Source organism: Acipenser ruthenus, chromosome 23, assembly GCF_902713425.1.
Source record: "Acipenser ruthenus chromosome 23, fAciRut3.2 maternal haplotype, whole genome shotgun sequence".
Lineage (NCBI taxonomy): Eukaryota > Metazoa > Chordata > Actinopteri > Acipenseriformes > Acipenseridae > Acipenser > Acipenser ruthenus.
The window spans coordinates 27042414-27059463 of record NC_081211.1 but is presented as its reverse complement, the minus strand read 5'-3'; the positions used below and the strand labels follow the sequence as shown (position 1 = coordinate 27059463).

At 39.9% G+C, this 17050-nt stretch overlaps 1 protein-coding gene across 2 annotated transcripts in view; it reads left to right on the top strand.

The window, feature by feature from the left end:
- Window positions 1–15094: 15094 nt before the first annotated feature.
- LOC117413313 (complexin-2) overlaps window positions 15095–17050 on the top strand; it is a 46139-nt gene continuing 44183 nt past the window's right edge. The window contains exon 1 of one of the 2 annotated variants that reach the window (XM_058997069.1): window positions 15095–15208. The gene's annotated coding sequence lies outside the window, so the exon portion shown is untranslated. Of the gene's footprint in view, window positions 15209–16329; window positions 16470–17050 lie in introns of those variants that run through there. The other variant, XM_058997071.1, reaches the window with a different exon arrangement.

Sequence of the window (17050 nt, the reverse complement as noted above, 5' to 3'; positions counted from 1 at the left end):
AACAGCAGAGTGTGGCTCCATGCCTCTGATTCTACAGAGACAAGGACCTCTGTTAGCAGCTGCCCTGCAAGATTCCACTTGCAGGAGCTCTGACGAGAAATAATCTAGGGTCTGAATATTACAGGGCTTCTAACCTAACCGCTGAAAATGAATTTCCTGCTGCATTCCATTCCATGCTGAGCTATTTACTACAAGAAATGTTCCCAGCTCACAGTGATGGGATTTAATGGAGCTTATAGGGAACGCAAGCAGACACATGTCCACATTGCATAGGTGAGAGCCTATCTTGAAGACAAACAGGATTGATTTAAACACCGGGCTTCGAGTTTTGAGTGAATCTTTTTTTTTTTTTAAATCTCCTTGCTCACATATCAGTTCTTACAGGGTGGCATGGCTTGGAAACTGTCCTGCGGAAAAGAGAACCACTCTTTTTGCTAATAGCTTATTGATAATAAAATGCATCCTTGAGGATCAGGAATTGACGACAATGCCCATTTGTACTGGATTACTGCTCTTTCACTGCAGTCCAAAGCTTTTGCTTTCATTTGGGTTTAAACTAGCAAGCAAGCTAACAGTATTGCTGAAACAGCAGCCTGTGTTAAAACACATTTTCTCTGTGCTACTGGTGCACTAGAATCCTGACACACACCTGCCATATCTGATCTGCTGCTGTTTGCTGGAGCAGAAAACAAGGATGAGCACCGCACACCTGAGTCTGCGAGCTGCTCCAAATAGAAAGGGCTCCACGCTGAGCCCTTATCCCATTCGCCGTGCTCCACAGCTCCTGTTGTTTCTGACCAGCCGCCGCTAACTATTGCAGTTCTGCCTCTGAGCAGCAATCCGATTCTGTGATGAAACCTGTCTGCCTTCTTAGCCACCCTCCTGATAATAACAAATGCTCTTTTGCACTGTCTGTGCGTGCATGCCCTCCTGCATGCACATAGCCGCTCACGATCATGCTGTCCCTTTACATTTTACCTACGGGATCTAATATGAATGAATTTATTGTTGAATTGATTTTATTTAGAAACGTGTATATTCCAAAGGCTTCTTTAGTTGATTTTAAATATTTGTAAATTCCTGTAATAATTTAATATGCTGGTATTTGATCCTCTCCCACCCACCCTGCACCAGGGAATTATATCGATTTTCTTTCCCCTTTTAAGGCAGATGTGCAATGAACTGAAAAGCATGTACCAGTATGCTACAGTATGTTTGCCCTTCAATGTGAATTTGTGGCCCAGCACTGCAAATATCTTCAGGGACCCCCGCACGCAACATGCGGTGAAACCCGTTTGCGCTGGAAGGTGAAAGGAAGTGCAGCACGGCACATGTCAGATGTTCTCACGATCAGAGAAGCTGATTCTCAGCCTGTCAGCCTGGGTGCCACTGAATCCGAGTCCAGAACACCACTGGATGTTTTTGTTTTTAAAAATAACAGAGGCTGTATTCAAACAAGCTATGTGTTTCTGCAGCATTTTAAACAACAAAATGCTGTAAATCAATATAAAAAATAATAAAAAAAAAAATTGACATTTTTCTTCTAGATTTCAAATGTGAGAGTGATTCTGTTCCCTGTAGGTGAGATGAGTTTAAACGCTCTAAAATCTCTAAAGCAGACGAGCCCAGATCTTTTGCATCATGGTTAAGAAGATCGCTTGTGGTGCACGCGGTCGCCGGGTTGTGCCCAGCCTCTACTGTGTTACACACACTAACCTGTCTGACAACACACCTTGGACATTAAAGGGTTACTTTAGACTGTATATGCAGAACAGATTTAAAAAAATACATCTGCTTTCAACTGCAAAACATTAAAGATCCACAATTGTGTTTAAACCAGCTCATTAAACCATGTTCAAGACTAGAATGGGAAAAATAGGACTCCTTTAACTGAAGCTGCCTGGCTATTCTTGTGGTCAATAACATAACAAGCCAAAAAGCTGCAGTTTTCCAATTTCCCCTATAGATGTCACTGTGGCTATTAAATAGGCCCTTTCTGAATTTTAAATAAAGCAACCAATTTGCAAAACTTTGTGTCCAAACTCTTTTTACAATTGACTCTGCCGTCTTTGCCAGTGTTTAACAATCAAAACAAAACAAGACCCAGACATGGTATTGCGATTGCTTTGATATTAGCCTGACCAAATAAACTGCTGCCTGTCTTTATGTTTTGTATAGGATTTGGGATACAGCCAGTAATTCCAGTTTCATCAGGGGCAAAACATTCATATCACAGTTGAATGTGTTTATCTTTGTCTGTCTATCAGTCAATGTGTGTGTGTGTGTGTGTGTGTGTGTGTGTGTGTGTGAGCATGTGTGAGTGTATGAGTGTATTTGTTTTTGTGTCTGCTTTCTGTGTGTGTGTGTGTGTAAGCCTGTCTGTCTCTGTGTTTGTGTGTGTGCGTGCACCTGCATTGTAAAACAAGTCTCCACAGTATTCAGTTCCACCTCGGCCTTGTGCTCAGTCAAGTAAATGACGTAATATTTAAATTGCAATTAGCAAGTCTTTGTCATTCTGATCGGATGAGGGATGCATAAACTGTTGTGACATTTTCTTATCCCAAATGTAGCATGAAATTGTGTTAGAAATGCAGACACGGCCTGCTCTAAAGGCTAGGATAGCAATCACATCCCTGTTTAAGAGCATTATAGTTCTTATCGGTACTGAGGGGTCAGGAGGATACAAATGATGGGATGATACAAACTACAATGCCCGAAGATTTGCAACGTCATTTTTTTCTATCGTCGATAAATTTAAATGAATCTTAGTGAATACATACACACTCACCAAATACTAATTTTCATTTGAAACAAGTTTAATTTAAAATCTATGTTCCAAAAAAGGGTTGTGTTTATTATGCTGCAGTATCTCATCTTTTTATTGGGTTGAAAGTGACAGATATCTTTTCAGTTTAAAATTCCCCCAACCCTCTGAATAAAAGGCCTTATTTGTTCTTATACAAGTATTAGTTTGAATTCATTAATAATATGATCTTTTGTGCAGCTGTCTACCCATTTGTACATCAGTAAGTCATGCAGTATGTTTGGCCGAGTTGAGTTGTTTTCAATCTAATTTTTGGTGCGTTAAAAACAGCAGCAGAATGGAGCCAGTATGCAATGGCCAGGATGGATAAGACTGCAGAAACTATTTTACACCCTGGCCTGTATATACAGTCCCAGAGTTTCCCCAGCACCAGAACAAGATTAGCCTCTCTCCACTCATTTATGGTGTAGTGCCAACCAGACTATGACGTGTCTAGAAATAATTCAGCAATCCCCAAACTCAAAAATATTCAGCTTGTTTATATTTCCCATAAAGACAGTAAATTATGTAAAATAAAGCTAGGTTGTAGGATGATTGATTATATATAACGTGTATTGTTTTTATAATCGATCATTCCTGTGGACCTGTCTCCTTGCAAAATGAAACTTCAGGAGGCTCGTCCAAAAATGACAAATGGAACTTCTTTCCGTGGCAGTGATGGCTAGTCAGGATTTACTACATCACTGGTCAAATTCAAGCGCATTTCCCTGCTTACACATGTATGAGATGAATATTAAAAGCCGAAAAGAAACACCATATTTATTTTGGATTTCCAGGACTTTCCATAACTTTAGTTTTTATGGTTTAATGTCTGAACAGTTATACTGCCGCAATAACATAATATGAAGAATCTCTGAAGCTTTGCTGTTAGAAAATACAACATTCAAAATATTTGTTTGAATGTATGCATGCATTTATAATTTATGCAGCTTTTACTTAACAAGGGTCCCACAGAGATTAAAATCTATTAAAGGAAAAGCCTGGCAAGGGTAGTGTCAATCAGATTGATTTTTCCACGTATAGATTTTTAGACCCAAGAGGACCAGCCTGAATGAGCAAGATTGTCAGTATGCACAATGGTGTGTTATTACTGCTTAATGTGCTGTCTTCAGCTGTGCATGGCACACTCAATTAGGAATTTCAATACAGCCAGGACTGAATAAGAACTCCCTGTGGCTGCCCTAGCATTAACATGGCTTGGGTCCAGTTATCATCATGGGGTAGCCCCTCATCAACACATCTCCTCATATAGTTTTCAAACTCTAGTCTTGTTGAAATCAGAAGCACATATCACTTTAAACTACCTGGCTAGCTGTGTACTGTGACTGTAACCACTAAGGGTTAAGAGTAAACATTTGCTCCAAAGTGCTCGATCCAAAGGTATCTGCTAACATGCCAGGGACCCCCGTCTCTCATTAAATAGGTTGTCACTTTGGTGTTGCTGTATCTGGTTTGGCACATTCCAGTCAGATGGGGTGAGTGCAGATTCTGTGCTGGAGCCTGATGTTTAATGGCCTATGATTCAAATAGACAGCCCATAAATACAGTATATATATTTTTAATGAATTCAGTAATTGGAAAAAGTGAAGAAAAAAATACCCTCCGGTTCCCTACATTTCCCTGGATATTTATTTCAGGAAATGTACTGGCCTGGAGTCGGCCATACATCATGTCCCTCCTACACTGGCGAGCTAGCTGCCACAACACTCTCAATAGATGTCACTGAGAAAAGAGGTTGATGTTGAAACCACTGCTGTTCACTAACAGCCCCATTGTAATTAAAGTCTGAACCCTTTCCATCTATAAGCCAATACTGGCCTGATTGAGAGTGGGAGTGAATTTCCCTTTGATGAATTTAGTAGTAGTTACATACAGGTGTCTCTGCTTCACCTGTCAGTACTGCGGAGGGCTCACAAAGACATGAGAAGAAGCTGCTGTGGCACCTGCCTGCTTCCCTTACCCATCATATGCACTACATTTACAAGCGCTATCAATGAAAAAACAAATGACAATGAAAAACTTTCTGTTCTTACCACCGTCTTGGATGATATATACAGACAATGAAATGAAGCTAGCACATGGCACTCCTTGATTAATACTAGCCCTAGATGAATAGGGGGTCTATCTGTCATTGAGATTACTGCTTCATAAAAATCAGTAAAAACAGCCCCCCCTCAGCAGAGAATCATGAAATATTCAAACTTCTTCATTTGGCGATCAGCTCTCTCTGATGCTCCTATGATGAATGTGTCTCCCTCGCTGTTCCATTGCAGAAACAGAATATAGAATTATACTTTTTTTGAGCAGGCTTCTTTGAGCGCTCAGTTTTTTTTTCATTGACACCATCTCTGCAGCTCAGGATTTTCCATGGGGCTTGGACTTCTGGGCAAGCTATAGATGGTGGTACTTGCATTGCTAAATGCACAGAGCATTTAGCTGTCCTGTACTCTCCCCATGATGACAGCTAAGGGACAGAGCAACACCAGTGCAGGGTTTGTCTGCTAGGAAGGTTATCTGTCTCCCTTTTCTTTCCTGTTAGCTGAGATTATCACTACCTCTGGGCCTCACCAAGAATATAGCTGTGGAAGCAGGCTTTTAAATTGGCTGTGAGCTTTGGTATGTGTTATCCTTGTCAATGCTTATTGCTATACACTGATCCCTAGTCTCTGCTGCAACTCAGGAAACATGATGGCTCCCTAGAGTGAAGGGTGGCTCATTTAGTTTCAAGGTCATCTCTGAAACAATTCATTCATTCTTTCATTTATTTATGCATTCGTGTTATTGTTCACTTGATGTGGTGCCACTCATGAAAGCCATAATTTAAGTCCCATCTATTTGTTTTGCATTGGTAGTTAATGACCATTATTTGGGATGTGCTTTTGCATGTATTTGGTTACATGTAATAATTTGAGAGTGTGTGTATGTATGTGTGTGCGTGTGCTCATTCATAGTGCTTGCTGGCTCAAAAAAGTCCCTACAAGGAAGCAAACTCTGACAAAACCTACATTATGAGGACACCGGCCATGTTCCTGTAATATTTAAACAGATATTTCAAACATAACAATGCAGCGGTATTGCCTTTAGCCTCTGTAACTTTCATGATTGTATTAGTGTGTTGACCAGCTGGGCAATCTGTAACCTTTTCCACTCCCTTCATTAAGTAAAACAAGAAGATCAATCAGATCTCCTGCGACAAAGTCCTGTGGCGTGGAGCCCTCATTATTAAGAGTGGCCCCGGGTGACTGTGCTTGGCAGGGATGTCATAGCTGTGCAGACTGGGGCACAGGAATAAACTCACCCAGGCCCACACACACACATTCATGCACATCCCACTGGTCAGGGTGTTGTTGTTCTCCACGCTGACACAGTCACCCCTCCTTTTCTTTTTCTTTCCTTTCAATGCTGCAAAAGGAATGCTTCAAGTCTGTGCTGTCCTTTCCTGTAAGTTTCTAGTTTATTTAATTTTGTGAAAATGCACAAAAAGCTCTGCTTTCTACCATGCTCTGCCTTTCAGTTGACTACTTTTTAGTTAGAATCCACGTTTAAACCCTCACACTCCTCTTCTCCTGTTTCTTTTTTTTATTCACAAAGTTTCTCTGCTCTTTTTCTCAGTCTGTAACAAAGTGCCCCCAGGGTTCAGTAAATTAAAGTCTGTCTGTCTGTTGCTCAAATGGCTATTTTGGCATGGCAGATGGTCTCTGAACCGGGTCACCAGGGTTCACTACACCTATACATTATTAATGACATGGGCATACTTCCTCAGATTCACTCATTCGATCTCTTTCAACAAAGCAAACATCTCACAAGGTCTGCTGAAGAAATCCTAATATGAGTTTACAACGGTATATTTGCCCAGTAGTTTTGCATTTAACCATGCTTTTTATCCATGTATGCTGCATTGTTTTGCTTTTCCATGGTTAACCATGTTTATTTTTCCATGCTTTAGTTTCCAATGATTTCATTGTTTGCCTGTGTTCACCATGCTTTCACAATGCTTTTACTATTCTTTATTACATTATGCTGTGCTTCTACCACTGTTTATCACACTAAACCTTTACAAGGGAACACTTCAGCAACCAAGTCATTAGATCAGAATCTTTTTTAGCAGAAACTTGCCTGACAACCGTATTCTAATTTGTAATCGAATCCCATTTCCAGTTGCCGGTGGGTACTGTATTAATTAAAACGGCAATTCTCTTCACTGATTGATGATTTTTAATTAGACCCCAGCACGACCTTTCCACCTGAGTTCCAAAATGCTGCTGCTTTAAGACCTGGCTGCTGGAACAGGACCTGAAAGTGAGCTAATAGAGGACAGATCCTGATTGTCATAACAAATGGCCTCATGACTGCCATTAGCTAATCAGGCTTGCAGTCAGAGTAGCAGCGAATGAGGGAGTAGGGCTGTTTCAGTAAATGTGTGGAGAGTGAAGAAATCAGAGAGGAATTTTTGCAATTATATATCTTTTTGTATCAAGCCATTTTATAAATGCAAACAAAAAATCATAATTCTGCCACATTTGGTAATATTTCTTTGGACTTACTATACAACATATGTGGTCAAATTATAAACATAATAGGAGTTGATATGTAATATTTAGCTTTTACATTGCATATTAAAGGCCAATTTGCAGGATGGTAAAAAAAAAAAAAACACTTTATTTTTTCTATTTTAAATGTTCGCTGAACAGCACAGCTGTTAACCTTGGCATCCTCCAATCTTCTTTCCTTCTGTCTGCTGGTCACCAGCTTCTGTCTGCTGGTCATAAATCTGCTGCAACTGGCTGTGTGGAAATTGGGCCATTTCTCTTGGATTGGGCTGCTATTTTCCTTGAAAATAAGTTCCAATGCATTCTGCTAATTGTTTTCCTCTCTGCTTGAATCGTATTATTCTAAATGGATCAGAACCAGCACGTGTGGCTGGTAGCTTCAGCACCTTTGCTCTGGAAGGATCTGGATTTGACAAAGGTGCTTGGGAACCTCGGTAAACTCAGCTGCTATTGAAAGCGCAGAGAATTGCTGCAATAGAGTTAATATAACACTACAGCAGAGTTTAAATGTTATCATAGGAGCATAAAACAAAAGGTCACAATAGTCCACATGTCAATTAAAGCCAACTGAAGTGTAGGTCAATGCATTCAGCATCACTTCCCCTGCAAGTTCTGATCACTAATTCCCTCTCAAGTTTTCTCCTTGTTGTTTCCATAATAAATTACATGCTTCCTGTAGTCCATCAAGGTCTGGAAGATTTGAACAAATCTCTCATCAGTATTACAAGCTCTGGTAGAACACAAAAAAGCAATTATGTACAGTTTCATGAAGAAAGGCCAACACAAGACAACAGGCAGAGGGCTTCGTCTGGGTTGATTTCCTTTCTTTATTAAACAAGCCTGCCTCTGCAATACTGTATGTTACCAAAGAGCCCAGGACTGAGCAGCCTCTTAAATATTTCAGCGCCCAGCCCTCAGCTCTGTATAATTACAGTCTCCTTCACTGGCAGGCTAGCTGACTGATTTAAAGCTCTCCGTCTCTGATCTCTTGCTGGGGCTTTGAGCTGCAGTCGATTTTCAGCCTGCAGGGCCCAAGGCTCCCATTCCCCCATGCAGGTGCCCCCCACTGCTTTAATAAATTCATGCTAATGGAAGTGACAACACAATCAAAATACAAAATGAAAGCAATTAATTGCCAGCAGTGACGCGTGCTTGCACTGTACGCCACGCTTGTATGTTAGATTAAGTGGGTTTAGTAAACAGCAGGAACACAGTGCCCGGGCTTGTACGCCATGCTGGGCTCTGGCTGAAGGAGTCACTTCAGAGACCCAGGTTCCAGTTATAGACAGGATCTGATAAGAAACTTATTACTGTAAGAAACCTATTACACCAGCATGATACAACGATTCCAAAGTAAATGTGGGTGACATTTTAAATGAACTGCGGCTGATTCCATTTCCACTGCGAGGTTAGTCACTTCATTGGAAAGTATATCAAGTGGCACCTTTCTTCAGTCATTTCTTTGGTGATTGCGTCACAGTTTGATCAGCCAGAACCTCTTGCCCAAACTGCACGAGCTGACATCTCTACTACAGTATGAGACACCCTACACATGAGCTATTAACTTAGAACCTCACACTACCAAGCAGCCTGGAAGCATGAAGGCAGACTCCCTGTCAGAGCTCTCCACTGTTAAACATGTTCTTTCTTTCACATCTTACCATATTCAATTCAATTGGGTGGTCATTGTTTTCCATTTTTAGACACAGGTTGTATGGTGCATTAACATCAGTTAGTTGTTGTTGTTCAGTACTATTCTCTAAGGCTCTTAATAACACAGAGCGATGAATACATGTGCTACAAAGACTGAACAGGTTCCAGCAATTACTGTGTTCTTTGCATTCTATATTGAGGCTATTAAGGCTCCACAAAAACATGCTTTTCTGTATGGAGTGGCTTCTAACTAGAGGGCACGTTCCACTTCTCTTACAGCATAAATAACAATGGCAATGTAAGATATATCTGTGGTGTTTGAATGTAGACTCTTCTGTATACATTGATTTTATTATTTTTGTTTTTTATCTGTATATAAGCAGATCTATTGTATAAGTCCCAATGTCTTCTGTTGTATAAATTAAGAAAATCCAACTGAGTACAACGTGGACAAAATCTCTACTGGCGTCTCAGAATCAACCATCAGAAATGTCCTGGAAACCATCAGAAATGTCCTGGAGCCCGAACGCTTCTATCACACAGAGATGACGTAGGCTTCCAAAGGCTTCCAATGACGATGAAATGGAGGCTGTGTGGTCCAGTGGTTAAAGAAAAGGGCTTGTAAACAGGTTCAAATCCCACCTCAGCCACTGACTCATTGTGTGACCCTGAGCAAATCACTTAACCTCCTTGTGCTCCGTCTTTCGGGTGAGACGTAATTGTAAGTGACTCTGCAGCTGATGCATAGTTCACACACCCTAGTCTCTGTAAGTCGCCTTGGATAAAGGCGTCTGCTAAATAAACAAATAATAATAATAATAATAATGACGTCACCATATTGATCACAGCTGTAGAAGGAAGCAACAAGACACAATTAAGCCAGGGAACCTAGTTCTGCTATTTGGATCCTCAGAGGTTTGAATCAATTCAATGGACCCTGCAATCCCCTTATATCAAAAGTATTAAAAAGTAAAAAAAAAAATGAAAAGCAAACCTGTGAAGGAGGTGTCACGGGATTGAATTTCTTACAACAAAAAGCAACATTAAAATGCATTGTTTGGTAATTAATGAGGTGCAAATTAATGATTAAAAATCTGGAATACCTTCATCCGAGGTGAGATAAAGCGTGTAAACAGCTCTCTTTCCTATATGCTTGTGACAATACGAAGCTGTTTCATTTCCTGAGCTGCAATCACACTTATCAGCATGTGAAATACTCCACTGTTTTCTGAAAAGGCTATGACTTGGTTCCGTTCTACCTTCCTCCCTTGCTTCTTTACTTTGCTATACATTTAATGTAACATGGTATTATTGCATAGTACTGTACTTGTACATTGTTAGGAAAGCATGGTGAATGCAGCTATAGATTGAATGCTGGTACAATCTCACAGTTTATTTTTAAGACTGGAAATTCTTTTGTCCCAATAGTCATTGTCGAATTGGCCAGCCTGGCAGCGTGTTGTCTCTGTAATTGGACGGGGACTTGTCAAGTTTGTCAATGGATGTGTTTGTTGTAACCCTGCTTGCATTACAGCTAGAACACAGTGCATATTAATTGGGGAGACTTGTCGACATACAGTACATAGACCTGCTGATGACTCTGAGAGAATGCTGATAATCTAACACACACCCCCACACACACGCTGCTGGGGTGTGTGTAGATAGATCGCGTGTCTTTTATTCTTAAACAGCACATCACGCCCACATGTAATCCACAACTGTTCTGAACAAAAAAAAATCATTTTCAGAATGTAGGTTTTTTTTTGTTTTATCCATCAGAAAGTGATTAACTATGCATATACTTTCACTAATTGAAGCCACTGGTAGCCTCTTCAAGTTTATTTCTCTCATTGAGTATTCAGCACTGTACGATTGTTCACACCTGTTTGCTAGTGAGATGATATGAAATTGTATTGCAAGACAATTACATGTAAGAAAAAGAAAAAATCAACTTACTTGCAACTAAGATGACAATAAACTTGTAGGGTAACGGAAGCAATGCACACGTGGAAGCTTGAGTGTAAAACCATTTTTAGGTAAGTTTGTATAACTTCTCGGCTTGGAAAATCAGTTGTAGGTGTACATGAATAGTTTCAGTTTGCTCTGGACAATGCACTGTGATGATAGCAGAACCTCATGACTATAAATCTAAGAGTTAAAGCATAGGTTAATAACAGGGTTTTTTTTTTAGTCTGCCCAAACATTTGATTGGTATTTATGCGGCAAGTTGCCCCCTCCCATATTGGGGAAGCCGGCCCTAAGGGCATATTTCCCCAAATTGTGTATTGTACCCTAGTTGTGCACTTAATGTATGGCTAATGATCAGAAGAAATTATTTACATTCATAATTTATATTTGAAAACAGGTAATGTCAAGAGCCAGACCTGGATATTTTTAGATACCATCGAATCATTGGCTAAGGGTATATGGGTGGATGAATGCATAGATGATAGGCTATATGCATGCATGTATTTGATATTTTCCTGCACATATGTGGATGTCCACTCAAAAAAGAATGTTGTACACTCAAAATGACACAACCTCGAAAAAGAAACAACAAAAGGTGTCTGATGCACTGCACGTTTTAGTGCCTTGGGTAGAGCAAATGCGATTTGTTTAATTTTGTAAAAAATAAATAAATAAACAAATACATTTGTAAATCTATTAATTAAAAGTATAATTAAAGGTCTTGCACGGCACTCGGAGAGTTGAATGTGTGAAGTGTTTTTTTAAAAACTCAATTTAATTAGCTGGGTACAGAGCGGTACCGTGGCATTGTGAATCCCTGCTTGTTAAGCCCACGGGAGTTAGCTGAAGAGTGACAAACCTGACACCTGTTTATATATTTCACAATAGCGCCAGCACAGGTGCTGCGCTTTCAATAGCAGAATCAACACAATGAGCACCCCTTATCCATCACAGAGCTACTCTTAATTCACAGATGCCTTGGAGCACAGCCAGCACTGTGTTAGCACAACATCTATATCATTTTATTTCAGACGGGAAATTATAACCCGTCTCAATCGAGTACAACATTGTACCACATATTCTGGGCTGTATAGTTACACACACACTGAGGCAAAGCAGTCTCTATTTAGGTTAGTAAATAAGAGGACTGTGTGAGATGGTTGGTGTGGAAAATGAAAATGCGTCAGCTAGCTGTGTGTGTGTGTATATATATATATATATATATATATATATATATATATAGTGGCAGGGCAAACCCCTGCCTGTAAAAAATGTGTTGGTGGTTGGCAGGGATAGGGTTAATTTCTGTCCTTGACAGATAAATGTGGCTGTGTGGCTGTGTTAGCACAACTACAGGTGTAATTGTTTAATTGAATGTAATTGATGTCACCTGTCTGTAATCAGCAGGCAGGTATTTAAACAGTAACCAAATGTTTGTACTGGCCAGTCTGTAGAAGAACAAGGCACTGTGTAAACCTCTGTGTGTGCTGTAACGTGTAAAAAAAGTGTTTTGTAATCCGTGAACGGTTTAGCTGTGTAACGTAAGAACAAAAAAAAGTGTAGTTAGTACACCGTGGGGAGTTGGGTTTTTGTTTTGTTTATTTTGTTTGTGTGTAATAAAAGTCCACCACCACACAACACTTCAATTTATGAGTCTGGGTCTGCTTAAAAAGGGGCAAACGAACCTGAGAACAAGTGAAATCCTTCACAATGTATATATCAGACAAAAGCCCTTCAGCTGTGTAGAAAGAAAAGTAAACACAGTGCAGTAAAACTAAAAATATGTTGCAAGTCTCTGAGCTTCAATAACAGCTGCTCCCTGTATTATCTTTACTGGATTTAATGCTGTTTCTCACATGCAGTTACATTTTATTTTTAAAGCTGCTACAGAAACCCGAATCCTTACCCAAGGGATCTCAAGTGGAGTTCAATTGAAAGTCCTATTTGGAAAGCAATTAGTCTTTTTAAACAGGAGTGGTCTTTACCCCGCCCGCGCTCCACTCCCCACTCCCCACCCCCCACTCCCCACTCAGTCGTTTGTTTCGCTTTGCTTTGGAGTGATTCACAGACAAATGGTTACTATGTGAAACAGAATCATCAGCCCCTGACATCCAGTGTTAGTGCAATACTGTAATTACTTTTGTGTTGATAATAAAACAATTAGCTGGAAGACCCGGAGGGCAGGGAAATGCTGGCAGAGCGAGATGTTGTGAATGTGAAATAATCTCGGCACTCTAAATGGAAGCACCGTGTCTGCAATATATCTGGCTTCAAGACACAGTTCTTATCTGGAAACAGGAAGTGAAAGGGCAGGAAGTAATATCAGGGGAAATGTCTAAATGGTACCTTCCAGTCCACAAAACGTGCACGTCTGAAGCTGAAGGGAAATTATAAAACATGAAATACAGATATCTACATTAATAGATAGAGTGTAACTGCAGTTTAGTTACATTCAGAGTTTACATAAGTAGTCAAATAAAAAAGGCCAGTTGTTCTGTAACATTGTTGCCCATTTGACTTTCTGAACAACGTCAAACTTGCCAAATGGAAAAAATAGAATATGCTGTGTTTGCCTTTTACGGGTTTTTTTTTTTTTTTTGCTAGTCTAAACATTAATACTTGAGTGCTGCCTAATGTATTCATAAAACAAAGAGCTGCTTTTTCATTGCGACATGTTTTTTTTTTAATTTCAAGAAGAATGGATGGATCTGGCAGCGTCCCAAGCACTGCTTCATAGAGAGCGGAGTATAAGGTCCCGCGTCTGGGAGCTGGGGAGGGTCCGGGATGGGTCTCAATCCCAGCTGACTATGTGGACCATGAGTGCAAGATACTGACTGCAATCCCACCCAAAATGTAAATGAGACAGCTCCACATGATTGGCTCATCATAAAGAGTCAAACACGTGTAATTTTACGACTGTGAGAGACGACTAAGATCACAAGTATGGCAGGCGTGTGCTTCAGATTTTAATCAAGGTTTACCCATTGCAGATCATTATTACTCTTTCAGTGCACTATGTGCAAATACAGCGCTATCATTATGTGTGCAGTATGGCATTGCCATTGTATCTGTGTAATATATAACGCATTAGTTTGCACCAGCTGTATCTTATTACTTTTGATTTACAAATTTGATTTTTAGATTTAACCCCAGTGTGTTGGGGTAAACTAGGAATATTAAAACATGTGTAAATTAAAATAAAAACGATAAATGTGGTATTTGAATAATAATTAAATACAACTAATCCCAGATGAAGTATCCCCTTAGCTAAACACACACCCCGACACCCACACATAGGCTAACAAAAAACAGCAGCCCCCGAGTTCATGAGCTCACAGTACGTGCCAACGCGGTGTTTATTCAGTGCTAAACGTTTTGTTTTTTGCAGTGAGGCAGGTGTTTCCCTTTGACAAACAGATTCATTTCCCATATGTCTTTGTTATTATTTTTGTGACACCGTGGACATTTGACAAACTACATTTTTTGATAAAAACACAGTGAAACAATAGCAAACGTTTAATACGATGTAGAGCAATATTGCAAAATAGCAGTAAAGTCTAGTAAAGCACGTTGCATACGATATACCATGAAACAGTTAGCATAAAACTCTGCTCGCATATAGTCGGCATGTATTGGTACCTTTGGCAAAAGTAATTAAGCTACAACAAAAAAGTCAAATGAATGTTTGTTTCATGCAGAATTATTTTTAAAAACCATTTTCCATCTCAGCAATGTGATGCCTCACTGCAAATGGTCCAGTTCTTTGATTTTTATTTTAACCTCTTATATGATAATAAATCATCGTGTATGCGGGTGAATTATTATCAGCTGAATTGCATGTCCTTACCTACAGAACTGGTCATATGCTGGTTTACATTTAAATTGGTTACACACGGGGGTATAAATCCAGTAAACGTACAAGTATGTATGAATGCGTGACCAAATGATTGAATGAATGCATGTGCTTATGTACTGTACGTGGGGATGCCAGTCTTTCGGCTTTTGTGCTATTCTTAGAAGTCATTCCTTGCAAAAGCTTGAAGTGGCAGAGCTTGGATAGTGGAAGAAAAATAAGGGGGTAGACACACACACACAGGCACACGCGCACACGCACACACACGCACACGCACACACTCATTGGATGAACAGTTTTAAGGAACAAAAAAGGCGTCTACTGAATTGCATCTTCCCTTATGGGCCCGTTTTGATCAAGGTTTGTAAAAACAAATATTTTTGTACTGGTAACGGTTTCACTGGTTGCATGCTTGAGAGATTGATTGGGATCATACTTAGTGCTGCTGTCCAGACAATGCTGAAGATCGTTGCCACAGCTGAGCAAAATAAGGCTGTTGAGAAAGACGCTTGTTGAGCAGGCGTGAGCTACCGGTTTCAGCACCATTTCGTAAGGACAGCGCCAGAGTGTCTTGCATCTGAGCGCGGGCATGCTAATGGCTCCTGCTCGTTTTCTTAGCCGCGTGTGTGTTCTTATCAGCTGTATTTAGTAGATAAATACTGATTTACACACCCCTTGTAACTGCCTTGTTTGTTTGTTTGTTTGTTTGTTTGTTTGTTTGTTTCAAGGTAATATCAGAACACCCCTTTTGCAATAAAACCGATAGTATAAATATTTTATAAGTATATAAAACTATGACATAAGGTTTCTAGCAATCCCTCTGTGTCCGTTTTTACTAAATATTACTAATATGCAGGTTATTGCGATGGGTACCATTCTGGTATCGGGTGTTCCTCATTTTAATATGTTATATACAGCCGTCACTTTTATTTCAAACTTCTTTTTCTTTCATTGTCATTATTCTTCGGTAGCCATCCTGTTGCATTCAATGATTCGGCACACCAGTGTGTGCTTGAAAGTGTTTACTTCTCCCCTTCACATAACTGAGCTTACAAAGATTACATTTCTTAAATTAAAAACTTTTTTGCATTGACTGTGATTCGTGTGACCCGCTGCTCTTTGTTACCCCGTGCCATGGTCCAGAAGTATTAAATAATATAGATAAGATAAGAGGCCACAATGACAACCGGCATATGCTTACTATACTGTGTTAACAGTAGAAACGGTGTGTGGTCATTTTATTTCCTCCCCATGCATGTAAATTGGAGACACATAATACAGAAATATCAAAAATGTGTTCTAAATGACCTCCCTACCCCACAAATGGTGTCGTGTCAGATATACAAAATGTTGTGTTGCCCCCAAAAATAAACGAAAACATGCATCAGCCCTATTAGAGCAGCAACGGGTATTTCAATCTGGAAGTAACGGCTGGCACTGTAGAGCTTGCATTTTTACCGCCCCTATCTAAATCCTACATAGGCTTTAGCCATCGTTGATTACACTAATGGACTATATGCATCTCAGGGACATGCTTAGACTAAAGATGAAAGCTGTGTTGCTAACTGACAGCAAACAGCGAGAGAGGACAGAGAGGCACGGATGCTGCAGCAGAGATAAGGTATATATTATTAACAATTTCCCGTTTGGTCGTACAGTATGCAGTGAAAGGCTAACAAGTGCAAAATGTGATCACGAATGATTTACAGTGTTTGCAGATGGCAGTGTTTGGTGCGGGACATGCCAGCGTGTCTCCATGACACCGGCTGTCTGTATTTTTTGTGCAGCCAGTAAGTGTTTCTAGCTGGATTTTTTATTTATTTTTTTCTTATTTTATTGTGGAGGCGCACACTTTAGATGTAATACACTGGCCTCTATCCAATTGTGATTAAACTTGTACATATAGGCGCTATATAAAAATAAAGATTGATTGATTGATATACGTCGATCTTTTTAGTGCGGTTTTTCCTGATTTTACAGGAGATATGTGTTACTAGCATACCTGTTATTTTATATGTGTTTCATCTTTTGAAAATGTCACGGAACAGAATTCTGAATTCCACGAATCCGTGGCATACATCTATAGCATGCTTATCTTCTCTCGTTTGGTACATGACTTGGTAAAACACCCAGTTTGGTTCAGCTTTCTCTTCTGGATTTAGTTCCACAGGTCCTATAAAAAACAACATAACAACAGGGTAT